Source organism: Oryzias melastigma, linkage group LG5, assembly GCF_002922805.2.
Source record: "Oryzias melastigma strain HK-1 linkage group LG5, ASM292280v2, whole genome shotgun sequence".
Lineage (NCBI taxonomy): Eukaryota > Metazoa > Chordata > Actinopteri > Beloniformes > Adrianichthyidae > Oryzias > Oryzias melastigma.
Genome location: NC_050516.1, coordinates 11,325,155 through 11,333,144, shown reverse-complemented (window position 1 = coordinate 11,333,144; position 7,990 = coordinate 11,325,155).

Below are 7,990 nucleotides of genomic sequence, written 5' to 3'. Positions count from 1 at the left end.
GCAGTCAGCAGCCACCACATATTTTTATTGAGGCATTTGATTGGTCAGTTAACAACTTGAACAACTTGCACAACTGAAAGAAGTATAGTTATGAAGAACATCTTAAGACAAGGTAGCACAATGTTTTCTCTGACAAATACAACGAGTAATGGTTGTTATTTCTCTACAGAGGTCTATGGGATTTTGGCTTCTCAGAGCCAGAGGGTGCTTCCTACTGGGATTGAGAGAGGAGTAGGGACACTCAGTCCACTACTGATATACAGTGAATGGCATTGATGCTCACTGTTTTTTTGCAGACTTTCGAGAAAATTCTAGGGCACTGAATTTTGGAATTGTAGATTTGGATACCCTTACAGGGTGTACACTCCATTTGGTGCACTAAGAAGTGAGTAGTGAGGGAAATTGGATAAAGCCTGAGTCTCACGTCTTTGTGTTAATGGACCAAAGGAATAATCACAAGGTGATAAATGCAGCTTTGTTTCATGACAATCTGGATGACTTCAAACAAGGATCTGGTTAAGGTAAAGCTGATGAGATTTTCTTTTTATAGTATATCATAGCATACCACAGCACAGTATAGCATAGTACATGGCTTATACTTGTATAGCGCTTTCTACCCTCCTTCGAGGGCCTAAAGCGCTTTACAGTCACAGACCCATTCACACATTCACGCACACATTCATACACTGGTGGTGGCTCCACTGCCGAACACATGCGCCAACCTTCCACCAGAGGCAATTCGGGGTTCAGTGTCTTGCCCAAGGACACTTTGACACATGGGCGGGCAAGGCGGGAGTTGAACCCGCTTGCTTCCAATCAGGAGTCGGCCACCCTACCGCTGCACCACGGCCGCCCTTAATGTATGGTATACCACAGTACAGTGTAGTATAGTATAGTATAGTATAGTATACTCTAGTATAGCACGGCATAGTATAGCACAGTGTAGTATAGTATAGTATAGTATAGCACGGAATAGTCTAGCACAGTGCAGTATAGTATAGCACAGTATAGTATAGTATAGTATAGTATAGTATAGTCTAGTATAGCATGGAACAGTATAGCACAGTGTAGTATAGCATAGCACAGAATAGTATAGTATAATACAGTACAGTGCAGTATAGTATAATATAGCATTTCATAGTATAGTGCATCACAGAATATTAAAGTATAGTATAGTATTAGTTTAGTATATGATTGTCTCATTGAACTTCATAGGTATAGTACAATATAGTATAGCATAGCATAGCACAGTATAGTATAGCATATCATAGTATAGTACATCACAGAATAATAAAGTATAGCATAGTACAGTACAGTATAGTAGTACTATAGTATTAGTATGGTATATGATTGTCTCGTTTGACTTCATAAGTATAGCATAGTAAGGTATATTATAGAGTGGTACAGTATGGCACGGTATAGTATAGCATAGTACAATATAGTACAGTATTGTGTTTTATTGCACAGTGTATGGCATAGTGTTATCCAAGACCATTCTGAGAAAAGATTGCGTTTGTTGGATTGATTGTTTGAAGTCCTTTGTCTGGTGTTAAGACAGCACTTCATGATGCATGTTCCCTCAGAGGTGTTAGTTTGATCCCTGTATTCCTGGGTTATGTTATGTCTGCTGTGCCTGCATTCCACACCAGTAGCTTTGTAGCAGCTGGATCACAACACCACCACTTCTGTCAGAGTCCAGATGCAAGACTGGAGCCTAAAGGAGCTTCAACCAACGATCAGATCCAAAACTTGCAGTAGTTGCTCTGTGAATGGGTCCGAGGACTCCCTGAGATTAATTATACACTAACAAAGTCTTGCAAAAATGACTCACAGACAACTTATTAGAAATATTTACACAAATTTGAGAAATAAATGGTTCTGGAAATGCTAGGAGACTATCTTCACTTTTAGCTGTTTTGTTTTGTTTGCTTAATCTTCACAGGAAAGTGTAAAGCTTGATTTATGGTCTCCATCCCATATGTGCAATTGTCCTATATCATTGTTGACATTTGGACTAATCATTTTTACAGCTCTCTGTAAGTATACCCCCAAATTCTGGATGGAGGTATGGCTTCTGTTGGGGTACAAACAAACATCTTCATTGTCTTTACCTCCCTGAGACAGGGACAGTTTTGGTTACTCCTTGACTCAAGTGGATCAAACTTGGGTAAGATTTCTGTGTTTTGTTGCCAATTGATTGTTTATAACAGGGCTGTCCAATCCTAGTCCTGGAGATCTACCTCTCAGTCTATTCTTTTTTAAACAGCTCTAAACACTTTGGATCAAATGAATCCAGATTCTGATCGTCTGAATCCAGGTGACCAGCCCTGACAGAGCAGGGATCTCAAAGTCTAGAGACAAGGAGCCCTGATCTACACATTGATAACTCATACAAATTTTAACAAAAGTCATCAGTCATCTTTTATTTGTTTCCTCTCTTCGTGGATGTTTGTATAAAGCAACTTTCTCAAGAGCTTTAACAGAATAAAAGCAAAACAAAAAATAAATAAATAAGCAGAACACCAAATGGTTATGGGACATGTGCTGCAGTGCATTGTGGTCACACACAGCGTAATGGTCATATCTCACCACAAAGAGTATTTTTCTTCAATAAAATTGGACCAGTTAAGGACATTGTTGCTGCTCTAAGTAATTATAAACATTTCTATGTTCAAAGCATAAATGTTTATCATTAGGTTAAGGTTGGTCAATTGGTTTGGGCCCCTAACCGAATATCAGGAGTCCCCAAACTTTTTCTTGTGAGGGAAACATAACTGTTTTCTTCTCTGATGTGAGGCCGGGTCAGTTTTAGGCTAACAGAAAAAGTGTAACAATCACAGGGTGTGTCCAAACATAAACATTTATGCCACACGTAACCAAATGTTAAAGACTAACTAAACTCTAAATTAACTTTTTTTTGGCTGTTGACCTCTATTAATGCGGCTTTAAATTTTTAACATTTTTAACAAATGAAAATAAGTGTGTTTAATTCTAAGTGTGTTTAATTCTTGAAAACAAAGTCAAAAACAGCTTGTGTACTGCCCCCTACAGGTGGAATTGAGGTATTACAGTTGGATTTTGTGATTAGTCAAACCATTTGAGTTTCAGAAGTCTGACATCATGATCTGCAGCTCCAGTAATGATAACAGTCCTGCAACCCCAGGCCCCACCTCTCTAACTGGATTTTCCCATTTTGGCAGTGGGAGGAGTCAGGGGTGGAGTCAGCCTCCAACTTCCCAGTTTGGTTACCCTTTAGATAATCAATTTTTGTAATCTTCACAGAAAAAATATTACTAAAAAATTCAAAAATTAAATCAATTAAAAAAAAAAAATCCTGTGTCTCTAATATTGTTCAGGACGCCAGACCAAATGTGGAGGTGGGCCAGTTCTGGCCCGCGGGCAGTAGTTTAGGGACCCCTGCCATTAAACACAAAAACAAAATAGAGAGTGTCATAAAATGCTCTGACAACCATTGGTAAGAAAGAGAATTTATTTCTACGAGAGGTTTACGAGACCTGCGTCAGGGAACAGGCACAAATCCTAAACGTACCCTCCCATCCACTGTACAATATGAACTCTTACCATCGGGGCGGCGCTATTGAGCAATAAGACACAAAAGCAACCGATACAAACTTTCATTTATTCCAACATCCGTTGCACTACTAAACGAGTCTGACTAAGCACAGGAGCCCATTTTATCTAAATTATGAACAGCTGTACTAACTCGAATTATATATTTATACTTTTAACTACCACTATTTCAACAGTTTTATCTTAAAGGCTGTTTTCTACATTGTGTTTTTGACAATGTACTTGATATTTTACGGGTATTTTTAATGATGTCCTTCCTTACGGCACTCTCTAGTACTTGCAAAGGTGCGAGTAGTGCCGCCTAATTGATGTGCACAAATTGTTTGTTTATTTGACAAGGACAATGTGCAAAAGCATTAAATATGCTTTACACCAGATTATAGCTGAAACTAGTTTCTGTCTGTAGTCCCCGAACAGATGAAAATACAATACAAATATAACCAGTCATTCAAATACCCACTCCCACATTAAACATTTCCACTAACTACTGAATACGTAATACAATTATACATTAAAATCTAACTCAAACCATATCGCTGCTTGCAGGCCAAAGGTAAGAAGTAGTTATTCAAATACACACTCGCTCATTAAGGGGCCATACCATGATTTGCTTAAGTCTTTCAGAGTAAACTATATCCATGTAAATGACCATATATATATTACCTATCATTATTTATTAAATATGAGCTATTTATGAAGCTAACTGATCACTGCTACCTCGAGTTGCTAGTTTTGCGGAGAAATTGTTCGTGTTAGCCTGGGGGTGAAGCACACCCTTCCTGAAGGGGGCTGTCTCACTTAGTGACATCATCACGTGAGAACCCGCTCGTTTTTCTGGGTATGCGAGGGGCTGGTACTGCGAGCGAGCGCAGGTTCTTAGAGGATTACTCAGAAATGAATGAACAAATCAAAATACCGCTTTGGGGTTCTTTATAGAGAGGATTAAACAGTATAATACACTTAAAAGCTCTAAAAGTAGTTTTTTTAATAAGTAAAAAAAACAGATACATTTACACCCTATGTGGCAAAGAAAAACCTCTTTAACAGAGAGGTAGCTTGTTGAAAAGTGCTGCAGTTGCTCTATTCTCCTCTCCCCAGAACACACATGAAGCCGGCGTGGAGGTTGTAGGACCACAGAGGCCTTTCTGTGCCGTCCCAGTCCAGAACATGGCAGCAGAGTGCAGGCTATCACAGCTGAGGGGTGTTTATTTTATTGAATGTTTATTTCTCCCCGTAAAACATGCCACTCAGGGACCTTGCGGAGCGAAGCACTCAAACCCCTTTCTCCTCGCTCTGCCAGTGTAAACAGTGTGTATATTGGGAGTGTTTCCCTCACTTGTCTGTGTAGATGTGTAATCCATCCCGTCAGACCTTGTAAACAACATCTCTACGTGTTTATAAATACTGCCCAACTACTTTAATGAATTTATGGTAATGCCTTGTTCTACTGCTTCTGCTGAGTGTTTGGGTTCTTGTGGACGCTGATGTGTTACTGCAGAGAACACACTTTACTGCTGTCTGACGATTCTGGACAGGCTTTGTTTCCAGTGCACAAGCTGGTTAAACGTGTGACAGTAAGTGACCTGTGACTGGTAGGAACTGATGTGCCCTACAAAGAAATCCATTAACAGTCTACTCGGTTTTATTCCACTTAACACACTTCAACTCAGCACGCCAAGAACGGAATAATCAGGGAGAAAACTAATAATTCTGAAGATCCATGCTCTTTACATTTGGACTCTGTTGGTATTTTAGTCGCTCGAGTGAAAATGGGTTTAAAAACCTGCCTTTAACTGTTTTGAGTCACTTTTTAATGCTTGTTTGTTAAAAATTAAAGAAAAAAAGAAGATAAAAGCACACAGGAGAGATGATGACACCAAAATAACGCATATGCTCATTGACCTAATGCAGCTCTTCAGTCATTTACACCTTAAGTAAAATGTCTGTAATCTGATCAATAACATCAAGCAAAATGGAACCTGTTATGATATCTGCTCAATGAAAGGTCGATATTTTCAATAGAACCTCCAATACTGAAGGATTATTACAATTTATTTTAGATTTGTGAATGATCTAAGAGAGGAAATGAAAATGCAGTTCTGCAAGACATTTATAAAATAAATATTGTACAATTATCTGCTAAAATGGGTAAGGTTATTATTTATTACTGTTACTGTTTATTATTTATGTAAAATTGTGTTAAACAGTGTTCAGCTGTCAGCCTTTCCATTCTAAACACAAACAATGGAAGTCACTATTTACATTTTTGGCCCTATAATAATATAAAAAATAATTGTTATTACTATTATTATTTTCTAAATCTCAAACCCTAACCCTTCTGTCAAAGGGTTAGTGAGTTTACCTAAACTTCCTGTTTTGGTTCTGCTACCTTTTTTTTATTTGCGCCTTATAATACGATGTGCCTTGTATATATATATGGGTTAAGCACAGAAATAGATCCCCCCAATCCACCGTATAATACAGTAGGCTCTATTTTCCCTCAGTGCGGAAAATAGTGTAATATTTTTAAATGTAAGTAATTACAGAGCTTTGTTAACTAATCCAATGCTTCATTTTTTTACAGTGTACTAAGGTTCATCAAGCGTGTAGATTTGTGTGATCATGTGTCGCTCTTGGCTCCTCTTTCTCTTCAACACCAGCAAACTTTAGTCAGTTTATGGTTTTTAGAGGAGCTGGTTATGCTCACGTCACATATTAAACTGCCATCGTGTGATAGGGAGGAATCAGCAGAACCTTCAAGATTTCATGGCCCCACCCGATTCTTTTTTTTTTTTTAATGGTCATGAATGTAGACGGAGGTAGTCAGACGGGTCCACAATGGCCCATATTTCAACCTGGACTACCGGCCGGCTGGTGGCTGGTACCACTTATGATATGGATCACTATCTGTGGCTGCCCAGCTGTTGCCCACTTTCTTAATGGTGTCATCCCCGCCTGTCACTGGACTGCCACCATGTGACACTGAAATGTGCCACTGACCAATGTCAACTTTTAGAAAAAAATTAGAAAAAAATTTAAACTTTTTCTTAAAACCTGTACAGAAACCTGTAAAAATGTGATTGCATGGTGGCATTTTGGGATATGTGACCAAAGTGTTAGGTTGATACTCAGACAATTGTGCATTTTGAGGTACAAAGCACCAAATTTGGCATGGATGTACCTTAGGATCTTAGGAAACACTTTGGCCAAGAGAAAGAGCCAAAATGGCAACCATTTGTAAAGATGGCCGCCTTGAAGATACACTTGATTGTTGCAAAAATATTTAATGTCTACTTGCCCTAGTCTCACAAATATGGGTCGATCATCCATCCATCACCCATCATCCTACCATCCATCCATCCATCCATCCATCCATCCATCCATCCATCCATCCATCCATCCATCCATCCATCCATCCATTCTTCCATCATCCAACCATCCATCATCCATCCATCCATCCATCCATCCATCCATCCATCCATCCATCCATCCATCCATCCATCTTCTTCCACTCATCCAGAGGGACCCCGAAGCGTTCCCAGGCCAGCCAAAAGACACAGTCTTTCCAGCGTGCCCGTGCCCCGGGGCCTCCGCCCAGTGACGGGCGCCAACAGAATATTAAAATATGTATCTTTGGTTTTCTTATGGCTAACGTGCTTTTCTTAAAGAGGGGATTCTAAGATAAAATCCACAAACACTTTAATATCTGGCTCCAATATTCATCAGTGGCCTCCTAATGTCTGATTCCCTCAAAAGTTTTTCTTTAGAGATGGTGATGACAAAGTCATCCACATCTACAGTATATTGCACATTATTTCTGTAAAGTTAAGGTTCCACAGCTTCCTGCACTAGACAGTTTTGTTGACTGCAACTATCTAATACATTCGGTGAGGTAGGTCTGTAGGAAAGAGTGGGACCACAGAATGGCCTCTGACTGTGAGGTGGGAAGGTAGCGTTTCCAAATCCACTCATATTTGGCTGCTCTCACTAAACTCATGTTGGGAGGTAGACTTCTCTCCACCCCCCTCCCAAAAAAAACAAGAAGGCTGTCGGAGGACATTATTATACACATGCTGACATGTGTTATTCTGCTGAGTATTACAGTCAGATTTTTTTTAGCAATACAAAGATCTTTCAATTAAAAGCATGTTTTTTCTTCTGAACATATACTATTAACATAGCTTACTTTTAGACAGGGAATTGTTTGAGTTTCCAAATTTTACGCTAAAAGTAGAGCAACATAAGAACTTGTTTTAGGTGCATGTTGTTTTAAAGAGATAATTTCCATTGAATCAATATATCTGAAGAATTGTAGATCTAACTGAACTTAAGTAAAAAATATACTTTTATTTTGGTAATGTATCTCTGCCAGAAAAAAACAGATTGTTGTCATTTCAAA